This window comes from Stegodyphus dumicola, chromosome 6 (assembly GCF_044657685.1).
Source record: "Stegodyphus dumicola isolate Sdum_Otavi_A_Nest chromosome 6, ASM4465768v1".
Classification (NCBI taxonomy): Eukaryota; Metazoa; Arthropoda; class Arachnida; order Araneae; family Eresidae; genus Stegodyphus; species Stegodyphus dumicola.
In genome coordinates, this window is record NC_140773.1 from 176,985,195 (window position 1) to 176,999,348 (window position 14,154).

At 33.2% G+C, this 14,154-nt stretch overlaps 1 long non-coding RNA gene across 1 annotated transcript in view; it reads right to left on the minus strand.

Annotated features, from left to right (window-relative positions):
• Window positions 1–317: 317 nt before the first annotated feature.
• Window positions 318–14,154, minus strand: part of LOC118191792 (uncharacterized) — a 37,717-nt gene continuing 23,880 nt past the window's right edge. Inside the window, exon 3 of the long non-coding RNA XR_004758667.2 lies at window positions 318–451. This is a non-coding gene — a long non-coding RNA (uncharacterized LOC118191792). The remainder of the gene's footprint in view (window positions 452–14,154) is intronic.

The window sequence follows — 14,154 nt, forward strand, 5'->3', positions numbered from 1 at the left end:
GTGTATATTACTATTATGATTTACAAAATAAACAATTAATTTTAGCTCAGGAAATTAAAAACAAACTCTCTTGTAAACTCTTTATGTAGCAAAAATATCTATTTGCAATGCTTGGCAATTAAATTTTTTGAAAGTTGTTATTTATGATAGGCATGTTATATAAATAAAAGGTTTATAAACTCTTGCTCTAAAAGCTATATTAGGATATTAAAGGTTATTCGTGCAATGAGTAATTGTTAATTCTTCTATTTCATTACTATTGTTGCTCTATACTTTTCACTATAGTATCATAAACGAGAAATAACTAAGTGGCTTTGCTTACCTGAAGAAATACGAAGTACCTCTATGGAGAAAGGTTCACCCTCTTTTCAATTTATTCGACATTTTCTTCAATTTATGTTAACCTAGAAATGTAGGTTAACAGGTGCCAAACTATTCACAACTTTTCTTCCTGGAAGAACTATGATATTTTATACATAAACTAACGGGGACAGAAGATCAATAAGTAAATAAAAGGCAATTTCTGAAAACAAATCGATACTCTGTTTTAAAACTTTGAGAGCATCTGTTTCTTCTTACCACTTTTAATCTTTTCATGTGACAAAGAACTATTATTTTCAGTGTGTAACCCTTCGCAACCAGTTCTCACAATAAAATGCATATTCGTTGAAAGAACGATCTGAAGAAAAACTGCAGTGTTATTGAATCATATTCTGCGTGAACTATTCGTGAACTATTCGAGGGAGACCCAATCCGCCTTGTCCCAGCGGGACCATATGATTAAAAATAGGTCAACCCTCCTCCAAACCACGCTGATAAAACATCACAGAAAACATAAAATAACCAACCAAAAATAAAGAAGGGTTAATAGAAGAACTAAAGATAAGAAAATGACACAAAACACAAACAAACACTTACGCAATCAAACAATCACAGACAAAAACACTTACAGAGAGGCTGTTTCTGTCACATAATAAAACTCGCTTCAAACCATAAAACAACATAAATAACTAAGCACCTCAAAGGTTCATTGGGGAATTCCCAAAAGGAAAAGAACCTGCAGAAAGTCACACCAAGGTCGCACGCAATAAGGTGTTCTATAGTTAAAAATGCAATAGAAAATAATTATAATCTGACAGCAATATTAATTTTAACTTTGCCACTTAAAGCCCCGGTTAGAGCAGAACAAAATAACTACATCATCAAGTAAAATAAAATACAAGTACAATAAAATACAACTACTACAAGTAAAATAAAATCCTCGGCTCACAAATGATCGTTGAATTGATAAAATTATCTTAAAAACATATAAAATAATTTAAAAGCCTATAATTCAATTAAAATATTTAAACTATGGTCTATGATGTTATGTTATTACAGAGTGACTAAACTGTATATATGTACTGTAAACATATGTTTAAATTAAAAAAAAAAAAAAAAAAAAAAAAAAAAAACAGACAATACACCATACAATACATACACATGAATAATACATAAAGGAAAAAAAATTTAGACAAAATAATTGAAATATTTAAAGACATAATTTAAACTAATACACCAAATGTCACTCTATTATTGTTTATATAAGACATTGCGTTTCTAGAGAATCTTTTTAAAGTTTCAATACCTAATAGTTTATCACTAAAGCATTCGATTCTCAAATCCTTTAACAAAGGACAGTGATTGAGAAAATGCTCTGCGTTCCCAACTACATGACAAACGCCACATAAATCTGAATTTTGCAAACCAAACCTAGAGAGGTACGCGGGGAAACGGCCATGTCCAGTCAAGAACTGATTGAGATCTATATCGCTAATCGGCTTCATTTCGTTTTTAATTTTAATATGCTGCAATAAACCCGCGCACCTCTCAGATTCTTTCCATTGTAATGTCCAGATATTCAAATAAAAATTTTTCATATTTCTAATAGCATAGCTTTTCGAACCGGACGTCTCAAAGAATTCAACTCGTTCATCATAAATGGCTTGTTTTGCCAACACGTCGGCTCTTTCATTTCCGGTAAAATCAACATGGGCCTTTACCCAATGTAAATAAACATCCATGCGTTGTTTCAATAATTTTAACAAGCACTTAATTTCAAAAATTATAACATTGGCTGTACGGGCCCAGGACAGAGACTGCAGCATAGACATACAATCAGAGTAAATATGTACAGTATTTACACAGCTCAAATTACTCTTAATCCATTGCAAAGCCTTAAGGAGCGCACAACATTCCGCTTGAAAAACAGAATTGTAACTATTCAACCTGTACATTTTATTTACAATTTCAACACCAAAAAAGTAAATCACGAAAGCTGCACCAAATTGACCGTCCTGTCCCGACCCGTCAGTGTATACGTCTATTTCTCCTATTACAGGAAGAACACAATCAAAGCAAAAGGTACAATACTCTGAGGGATGTACAAAATCTGTAGAAAATCTAGCAAACATATGTTTTGTAATTAAAACGTCATTATAAAGTTTAAATTCCATTCTCTGAGTTTTAAATAAAAATTTCTCATAATAAAATTTATACATAATAGAAAGAGGCGACGTGCCGGCAAGAACACAGACCACCTCAGTTGACACTGTGCGAAAGCATCTTGTGATTGCTAGGCACCAACTCCTTTGTATTGAGTCGAGTTTGCTCCTTAGTCTAATCAGTTCCCCCGCTCTGGAACCCCATGCACCAATTCCATAAAGTATCTTTGGAACTATAACACAATTTAATATATCCTTTAACACTTGAGCCTTGTAAGAGAGGGTATCACCGGAGAACGATCGCTTATAATACATTAATATATCGTCAGAACGTTGGTGAACTGTTCGAAAGTGTTCTGCAAAAGTAAGTTTAGAGTCTATAATAATGCCTAGGTATTTGATGGCGTCGGTAAACTTGACTCTCTGACCATGGTATCTAAATCGCGGTGGCCGCACCTTACTTCCGCCACGCGGAAACAAAATCGCAGAAGTCTTGGCTATATTAAAATCCAGTCCCTCACCGATCCTCCAATCTTCTAGCGGTTTCATAACTGTTTCAAACAAACGCTCAAGTTTTTCCAAAGAATCTCCCTTCATTAAGATTGCCAAGTCATCTGCGTAACTAATAAACTTTACATCATCGGGAAATTCTAAAATTAGAACTTTGTTCAATATAATGTTCCAAAGCAGGGGAGCACTGCAGGAGCCCTGCGGACACCCCATATGAATATCTAATTCAATCTGCGCATCTTCACTTTTGAAGGCGTTGTAAATGATTTTTCGATTACTGAAATAACTCATATAAGTTTGCACCAAATTTTTTGGGGCCTTTAGCCCGATCAAAGTTTGTAAGATTGAAGTCCAGTGTATAGAGTCAAAGGCCGACGAAACGTCCAGAGACAGCAAAACCACATGTTGAGAATTTTTGTAGCGCTTAATGAATTCTAAGGTATCATAAAGAGCGTCCTCTGTTGAGCGTCCTGCAGAAAAACCATATTGCCGCTGACTAAGCAACTTCTGACTGTTTAAATAAAATCTCAGTCGCTCTATCAGTATCTTTTCATAAACTTTACCGAAGACACTGAGTAAGACAATTGGTCTATACTTATTATTTTGTTTGGGAATCAAAATGACACGTCCGAGTTTCCAATTTCTTGGGAATAAATGAAATTTTAAGCAGTGGTTAAAAAGTGAAGTAAAAACATCTAAAAAAATATAAATTAAAGTCTGTACAAATATTGGATTAAAATGGTCAGGACCTGGAGCACTTCTGCGCCTCAATTGATCAGTAGCATTTTTAATCTCCACTTGAGTAATAGCAACATCACTTTCAGAGCATACTGCCAGGTCTTCATCATTAAGCATAAATCTCTCTGGCACACCTAATTTGAGAGCCTGTGTAACTGTCTGTCTGTTAAGTTCAACTAAATCATCAGTTTGTTGGGAATTACTTAAGGTACCAGTTCTTTTAATTTTTTTGGAAGCAGTCCTATAAAAGCCATCATAATAATGTATATTGTTAACGAAAAACTTCTTTTTAGTCTCAAACTTAGTCTTTCTTATCAGACGTTTATAGACGGCTAGTTCTTTCTTGTAAATAAATTTTCTTTCAGTTTTAATATTATCCATCAAACCTGGTACCTGTGAACTTTTCCTCATAGCTCGAATTCGTCGACGCATAAGGGCAAGTTGAGGAGTCCACCAAGATATTTCTGAACGTTCAGTCTGTCTGGCACGCAATTTCCTACTGGCATCCATAGATAATTCTTTGAAGAATTTAACAATACAGTTCTCTAAGTCATTAGAAGAGCAACATTTAAACAAATCAAATTTAAATCCTTGCATTTTAGGACCCAGTTTCTTACAATATCTCATAATTCGATGAACGTCTTTTGTTAAAACTGCCCTAGGCGTGCAGTGAGTGTTAAAATCATAAGATAATCGGAGATATCGATGATCGCTTAAGCTTTCCTCTATTAATACCTCAAAAGCCTCAGGGCCAAAGGGCAAGCCTGGTGAGACGATTATCAAGTCTGTCCAGCCCTCACCAATACTAGATTTAAAAGTCGCAAGAGAACTAAAATCATTTAATAAAATCAAGTTGTTAGCTAATATAAAATCAAAAACCAATCGTCCACGGGCGTCAATGCTCTTAGCACCCCAACTTGGGTGTTTAGAATTGAAATCACCAGTAATGATAAATTTGTCATATTTTCGGATAATCATTTCGAGTTGTGAAAGATATCCCTCTATGTCATCGGCAGCTGAGAAATACACAGTAATAATTCCCAATCTGCTCGATGACTCATAAATCGAGATTGCTGTGATGACATCAGACTCATAGTCACGTGTAAAATCGATATCAGGTCTGATAACAATGATTCCAGTTCTACCATCTTTATCATAAGCGTATCTCCAGTCAGGTCTCTGGTAGGCCAATTCATGGTGAACCGCATAGGGCTCCTGCATGCATATGATCTCAGGGTAAGAGCCTATTATCTCATTAAGCACCTGGAGTTGGGCCTGAGCCAACATACAATGATTTAAATTTATGCTTACAATTATCATGGCAAAATAAATTAATAAAAAACCCGCGAAAACATATATATACAAACAAGTAATAAAATAATACAATAAAACTAATGAAACAGTATACAATAAAATTCATTAGCTAATATGCAAATCTCTGTATACAGTTAAAACTCCAATTCAAAATTAAAATTTCTATATACAAGTAAAAACAGCTATATACAAAATGTAGTTACTCGCAACCGGGAGGGAATCAGAGCATTCAATCTTTCTAGAAAAATCTTGAACAGGAACAGTATTCAGACAAAATAAACAAAAATAAAAAATTTCAATATTTAAGTCCCCATCGCAGTGCAACTGTTCAATAAAACAGAGATCAAATGTCAAGGTGATCTTTTAAAAATCTAACTTCTTCTTTATAAACCGGACAAGAGCGTGAAAAGGAATCGTGAGCACAATCATAGTTAGTACCGTATCTCTCGTTATACTCTAAACAATTACCGCAACCAAGATTGTCATTTTTACAGTCTTTTTTCTCATGATTAAGAGAGCAAGTTGAACAACGTAATTCAAATTTGCAATTTTTTCTAGTATGCCCAAAACGTAGGAATTTAAAGCATCTCTTAGGGTTCAGGTAGAGACGCGCGGCGTAAGATTTCCAACCGAGTGCCAGTCTCTCTTCTTCGAGAACTGTGCTTCGGCAATCTGAGGAAATAACATAAATACGGTGAGTAACACCTTTCTCCTCTGCAGGAATTCGAAACACCGCTCTGGCACATTCTCCAGAACAATGACATTCTTCTTTCAATTTCTTCATAATATCTCCATCCTCAACATGATCCCCCACATTATATAAAATGATCTTAGGTTTAATAAATTTGTATTTTCTGGGCCTTACAATAGTTTTCAATTTCTCTTCTTTTAGAATAGCCTTCTCCAGAATAGCAACCTCGTACTTATCCTTTAATTTTACGATTACATCTCCGTTCTTTCGAGTAAACGAATTGACCACTCCAATACCCAATCTACCAGGATCCAGCTGATGGGTTATTTCATCGTAAATATCAATCTGTTTATCAATTGGTCTAAGTAAAATTTCGTTATCTTTTCTTCTATCCTTTTTAATCTTTTTTGCCATATCTTTATTCTCTTTTTCTGCAATTACTCTTACTTCCTCCTCCTCCATCTTACACTCACCAGCCTCTCCATCAACATTTCTTATTGAAATCAGGTCCTTAATCTCTCTAATCTCCTCTAAGACCTGGCTCATTCCTTCATCTCTCCTTCTAGAATTCTCAAAGTCAATTTCATTTGTAGAACATCTCTCTATCCATTTAGCAATAAATGTCAGGCCAGAAGATAAATCATGTATGATATTCTTGGCAATTCGTTTATCTCTCATAGTTTCAATAGTGTCGAAAAGACCATGAATTACTCCTAAAATATCGGACTTTCGAACATCTTGTTCAGGTTCTCTATAACTTTGACTAAGACTATCTTTTTTCGTTAATAGAGACATATTTTACACTTCTTAAATCTCGGTAAAGCACTACGATAAGAGGACTATATTATAAAATCAAAATTTCATGAATTCAATATCTTAAAACTGAACAAAAACTTTCTATAATACAAAACACTCAAACAGACAGTAAAATCTTACAGCATAAATGATAATATAATTTTTAAAGCAAAAAATAGAGTTTCAGCGCGAGAATTCAAAAAGTTACCCCACGAGCAGGAAAGTTTAGATTTTGGTGCACCAAAATTGGTTCACCCCTTCTTCAGCGGGCGAAAAGTCTTCAGTTGATGGTGCACCAAGTCCCTCCTTTTTTTTTTTTTTTTTTTTAATTTAAATATAATCCAAATAACTTGCAATGAGACTTCTTAAAACAATTCCTCAATACTTCGAAACATCAAGTGTTGGGCAGTTACTTCTAGTAATAAGATAATTCAAAAATTTTTTAATCACCTGGCAAAAAGTCTAAAATTACAAGTGCAAAACAGAAGATCCAAAAATACAAACACTTGGCAGCCACGCTAAGCCTATCTTCGAAACATGTAACTAAGAGTATCCAAAAGTTTTAAAATAGCAGCCAGAATTTAACATAAACTTGTACAAGCATAAAATCAAGCATTTAGATCAAAAGCACGGTAAAAAATACCATTTGCACGGACTTTTAATACTAAAGTAACCGAAAACAGCACTACCGTATGCAAATGAGCTGCTACGTGGACTTGAAATTTTTAAACTTCTTCAAACCTTGTAGAAATCCAACATCATGCACAAAGTAGCACTTTTCCATAAACCGGAACTCGTAAGCAATCATGTAAGAGCACTTTCACCAAGTAAAAATTAAAACACACTGTAAAATAAGCAATTTAAGAAATCATATTCTGCGTGACTGTTCGTGTCACATAATGAAGCGTGAGATGTTAATGGAATTATGGTTTACCTATATTTTCTAATATCTGCCAAACAAATTTGGCCGAATTTTAAAGATACGATAATTTTCAGTTATTACATGATTAATAATGCAAATATTCAAACAAAATTGTGATTAAAACTGAAATGTTTCTGAATTAAAAAAAAGAAAAAGAGATTGATTGATTAAGTGCTACAAAGTATGTACAATCTGAAAAAAAGGGGGCTACAGTTTTATATCTTCCGTTCTATTGGGCCGATTGACGAAATTAAATTTGTTTTTTTTCATGCTTCGAAAGCGCGATTTAGGATATATATTAGATTTAAATATAGTATTGTTTTAACATAGGTATTTCTGAACAAAATCGGACTTTTTCTGAAACGACAAACCGATGTTTTTACATAGTATTTAGATTCTACGATTCAAATTACACCTAAATATTAAATTTTGTAAACTTTGGTGAGAAAATTACAGAAAAATTCAAAAATTAATCTTGGGGCACATTTTTCAGTTTGCGCTAAGAATGACTGACTTGGAAAAATTCTTAATTTGTAATAAACTATTTTCCTTTCCCTTTCATTGTGCACGAAAAGAAAAAAAAGTTACATCAAATAATTTTCAAATAATTTTAAAAAGTGCCTAAATCACATTTTGCGTAACTATTTATCACTCATAACAAACATATCAAATTTCAGAACGAGCCAACATATAAATTCACGTATATCTTGGAGAAAAGTTTGAACAAGAAAATCTAATTTTTTGCAGGTATGACTATAAATACATTTACTTTAAGGTGACGGTAAGAATTTTATACGTTATAATTCAAAAACATTTTTAAAAAATTTAGAAAAATTTAGAAAAATACAGATCTTAAAAATAAATCAGAAATTAGCTGCGAATTTTATTTGGATTGAAATTAAACTTCAAACTGTGAAAGAAGGAATCAATAAGTTTAATAACCAAAGAGAAATTTAAAAAAATATACACCAAATTCAATTAATACTGAGAAAGCTAACATTTTGAAAGCGAATTTTTTAAAAACTGCTCGAGCAATTTTTTATGAAACTTACACTTTGGCATAATGTGAGTCGTAGAATTGAAATATATATATAAAAATCGGCATATAATTTCAGAAAAAGTCCTAATATGTATCTTAAGTCACGCCTTCGAGACATGAAACATGCAAGTTAAAATTTCGTCAATCGGGGATGTAGTACGGAAGTTATAGAATTACCCTCTTTTTTTTTTTTTTTTTTTTTTTTTTCTTTTTGCTGAATATACTTATGGGCTTAATGCTGAAACTTCAAAAACAGTTTTCTTATATTTCAGTTTTCAGTCAACAAACTATATAAGTAAAAAACAAGAATAAAATACAAAACTGTAAATCAATATCTAAAGAAAAAATAAACATATATGGTACAATTTAGGTTAAAATAACACACGCCGGATAATGATTATTGGAGAAGTCAAGCAACAAGAATCAGCGTTATATTTGTAAATTTTCAAGACTAGCTTCGATGGTTTAACTACAGAACCAATTTTCTCAGCTACCAAAGTGTAAAAAATTCCCCGATTTCAGCTGCCAAAGGGCATAAAGCATTTTGGTAGCTGAAGAAGATGGTTCTGTAGTTAAGCCATCGAAACTAGTCCTGAAAATTCACAAATACGAGTATAACGCTGATTCTTGTTGTTTGACTTCTCCAGTAATATATATATATATACCTTTCTGAATGTAAGTATGTAAATCAAAATTATAGGTGTGCATTTGTTTTATAAAACTATTTAAAAAATATTTCTTACACATTCAGTTTTTTTTTAAATTCTTTACTTCTTGACTTAAAATAAAATTCTGATTTGGGATAACTGCATGGTTTTAATTCAATCCACGTAAAAGGACTGAACTGAACTCACACCTTTCGGTGGTTGGTTAGATTGAAAATATCATTGTTTTATACCTCATTTCACTTTCCTCTTCATCCGCATCCTCAATTTCACTGATTTATAAAATTCTTTCGATAATAATTTTTTTTGTTTGTTACCCAGCGATTAATTCTGAAAATCAGATAATTTACCCGTAACTTCAAAAAATTCACGTTATATAGCAAACTATGGCATTTATAACCACATTATAACAGAGATGCTCTACACCTTATTAAAAAAATTTGTTGTTGTAAATCCTGCGCCTACTTGTGTTGTTATTTTTCCTTTTATCGTGAGATATATATGCTGGTCAGACCCAAACGAATTTATCATGATCAAGGGTAAAAGAAGACCTACCATTGGCGAAGGTATTTCGCAAATGACAGTTCTGTTCTAATTTTGATGGATAGCATCCATGGGCGCGAACAAAGTGTGTCTTATCCTTCTTTTCACATCAACAATCTCAAAAAAGGACTATCGGTTTGACAGAATTTAAATGCCTCCATGCCAAAAAGGCATCTATACATTTATAAGCATCCAGATCTTCTCCGGTATTAGAACCCGGGCACCAATGATATAGCAACAGGCACCGATGATCATCATACCGATTGGAACAGCAACATTTACTCTGCCAGTACTAGGCGTTCAAGTCATAGCATACCTAATGCTGGTAATCTGTAGACATACGTAACGCATGTGTGCAGGGTCTAGAGATTAAATACATATTTGGCAATTTCGTTGTATATCTGGCCAAGTTTCTAGCTTCTTTTCTTTATCAATATTTCAGCAGTTTTCAAATAAACTGCATTTTGAAGGTACTTTGAGAATAAATATCAATTCAATTCTTTCCCAAAGTATCGTAATCACATTTTTGAAGTTATTCAAACGAAGCACGTTTAAAAGTATTAATATTTTATATAAGCAGAATTTTTAATATTCACTAAAATTAATAAAGATAACTTCCAAAGTAATGGTAAACGATTGGTAACTTTTACAAATTTTGGAACAATAACAATATTCTTTTTTTTGGGGGGGGGAGAGGAAATGTTCTAAACAAAGAACTGATGAAGAAATTTATTACGATAGCAAAAAGAGAAAATAAAAATTCGCACAGTTATCTTCTCCAAACTTTCAAATAGAAATATTATATAATCATGTTTTTTCACTTGAAATATTAAGCACTATTTAGTTACTCATCACAGATTATACTTTTTTTACTCATCTGTTTTACTTTTACACTGCGTAATTTTGTCATTAGGTAGAAAATATTAAAATTTTCTTGTTTCTATGAGACGAAACTCACGTTGAATTTTACAGAAAGTTATAAAAAGTAAAAGCTTTAATGTTGATTCAGAATATTTTGATTCAAATTAGTGTCTATATCACAGTACTTGCCAAATTTTAGCCTCACGACCCCCATATGCATTATTGCTCTGACTGGGAAAAAGAAGGAAAACAGAGGAGATTTAGAAGAAAATAATAAAAGAGTGTAATCATGAAATAATACTGATCAAATATATATAATTAGTAACAATTAACTAATGTATATTATTTTATAGATGTAGTGATGTATTTAATTATGGCAAAGCACACTAGGGCTATCTGCCTAAAGGGAGAGATGCCTTCATGGAGGACTTTCTAAGGAAAGCTGGCTCGTATACACGTTACACATGGGGAAAACCACGAAAACACCCATGCAGCCAGCCCGTTCGCGGAACTCGAACCTCGAGCCGAACTACCAGTGTTCAACAACTTTACCGCTCGGCCGCTGGTGAGCCCTATTATTTTATAGAAGATTACAAATAAATATCCATAATTATATAACAAAACAAAAACGAAATTTTCCGCGGCTTAAAATTGTTCCTTTCTATTAAAATTGTTAGATCTATACTTTCAGATATACCGTTTTACAACTTTTGCATGGATATCATTATAGAAAAGCGAATGAGTTTCATTGATTGATTTTTCTTAGAATGGTACAGAAAAAGACGTTTCCATCATAATGATGCCTATTTTGTCAAATACGTTAAGTACAGAATTTTGAATTGTAGAGACTATTTTTACATTTTTAAAACGATCTTGAGGAAAAAACAAGAATTATAAAATGGTCTGGATAAATTATTTGAAAACTTCTCATTTTACACATAAATTACTGTCTAAGGCAATCCAATGTGCCTGGCATTAAAAAAAACGAAATGGATAATCTGATTTTGGATTAAAGGTTATATTTTTTGCCTTACTAAAAGAGTACAAACTTATTTTGTTATCAAAAATCACTCTGAAAATTTCAGAATTTGTACTTCTAAATGCGAAAAGGTAAAGGTAAATGATCAATGCTTTCTCATCACAAAAAAGTGTCAACAAAGGAATACCTAAGAAAGCTCTTGGCCCTCACAACATATGAAACCGTTGCTGTTAGCAATTAAACCGAATTCCATTTAACTCAAACACTCACAATGTCTTTAAATATGTGTACGTCGAAGTGTATTAGAACATTTTACAACAATCGTATTATTCGGATTTATCCGGATTTAAACGAAGGCTCATGGCACTTTTGATAAAGCGTGGGTTTACCTGTTTCTGTAAGGAAACAGAATCGATTTGTAGATACATTAGGTTATTATTTGGAAACAGAAGACTTGAAAAATGAGCAGTGTCCTCGCCGGGACTTGAACCTCTCGAATACGCGTCGAAGCGTGCTGAACGGTACGCTACAAAGACATGCAAAGAAGGTGAGAGAAATACCTTATAAATTTACTATCTCCAAAATAAAGAAAAATATCTACAAACTTGGTTTCAAAAATTGAAAAGCTTTCCGTGATGTAGTTTATTCATTGTTACTGGTTTCTTGCATAAAGAAATATTTTTAAAAGATCGAAAAAAGTGCTGAGATCAAATACTTGTACATGGAAATAGTTTTTTAAGTTATGCATTTAAAAAGGCAGTTGTGTCTCACTTATAGTAGCTGTTAATAAAAACGATTCCATCAAGATCCAGCTATCTCTGAAATATTAAGAAAAAGTGGCAAAAGATTCATGTATTAAATCTATATTTTTGGTTCATATTTCTTGATTCCCCAGATGTGTCACGAGTTGTTGACAATTGTGCCTATGGATTACTAAATTAGAGCGTTTTTTAAATGCAAACCTGAAATATAAGACGGACCACGTAAAGTAGCGTAAAAAATTTAGAGAAAAGTATCACTGAGACGTGGTACTTATAGAAAAGTACGGAAGAAATATCCTCTAATCTTGGAAATCGAGACATAGACTGATAGTCCAAAGCAAGTGTCACTAAGGAGAAGATTTGAGAAATAAATACTGTTTCAAAACAGGAATTATAGTGCATGAAATTTGTTCTAAAATATGGCGAACAATATTTGTATATGGAGATAAAGCTGTAGAGTCATTTTTAAAACAGGAGACGGGCCCTCGCTGAGACTTGAACTTCTACCTCTCGAACACACACCGAGTGTGCTACCGTTACACCACAAAGGTATGCTGGAAGGAGGGAGAAAATGCTTTACATATTCACATTTTTAAAGGGAGATCGGGGATTAGGGGACCAATCGCCAAACCCTGGTGGTGAACAAATAATTGTCCACCATAACGTTTAGTTCTGGCGCCACTGTAGAGTTACTAGATTATTTCGATGCAAGAACGTGAAATGGGGCGGTGTCCTTGCAGGGACTCCAACTTTGCACCTCTCGAATGCTCCTCGAGTGTACTTCCGTTAAATCACGAGGGAGAAAATACCTTATATACTCCGCCTTTTAAAAGGATTAGGGCACGCAATCGTCAAATCCTGGTGATGAGGAATTATTGTCCACCACATTTTAGTTCGGGCGCCATTTGTACAGACATTCGGGACTCGAACCTGGACCTCTCGAATACGTACCGAGTGTGATTCCATTAAACCACGAAGGCGAGGAGGATGGAGAAAATACTTTATAAAGCTATTAATTTGTTATTTTAATATTTAACTTTAAACAGAACTTGTTGATGGCAAGAAAAACTATGCATATCGACAGAGATTGGCCTATATCAATTGAAAGAAATGCTTAGAAATTTTCAGTAAAGCTAATGATCCAAGGTTGAATTTTGTTTAGTTAAAAAAATTTGAGGCTTTCCAACACATGTGATGACATTTAAATATTAAAATAAAGGTATTTTAGTTTGTCTATGACAGCTTAAAACTGAGGATACTACAGTACGAAGTACCGCAATTTTCTAGGTCACCTTGGAAAGAATTCAACATTTACTGCTGATGTCTTGTAAGGAATTATCGAATTCTCCATGAATAGTCTCATATGTCAAGTGGGTAACGCTTGTAGAAAGGAACTGAAAGAACAGTAGTTTGATTTCCAGCTAAATCGGTATTTATTTTTCGTATTTCATGCATAAAAAAGTCTAATACTTTTTACAAGTGCTCTCGAACTAAAATGCGGTGAATGATAATTCTGGTCTCATGGTGTAACAGTTTAGCCCGTCCTAACAAGTGGATGATCTATGGTTCAAATCTCGACGAGATCATAGCTACTTTTTCACATTTCCTGCATCTGCAAATCTAATAATCTCAAGCAAGCAGATTATTAATTGCGAATTAATTAAACTATTGTTGGAATTAAAGAAGTAAGTGCAATAATAATTGCAGTGATATTATTTTGATCGATACTAGTTTCGTGAAGTGCAGAGATAGTTGAGGTTTATTTTTATGAAACATTTTAAAATAATTTCTATTTTCATGCTATAGTGTTATGAGTAGGTTATTTCTCTCATCTTATTCATATCTCTTTTAGT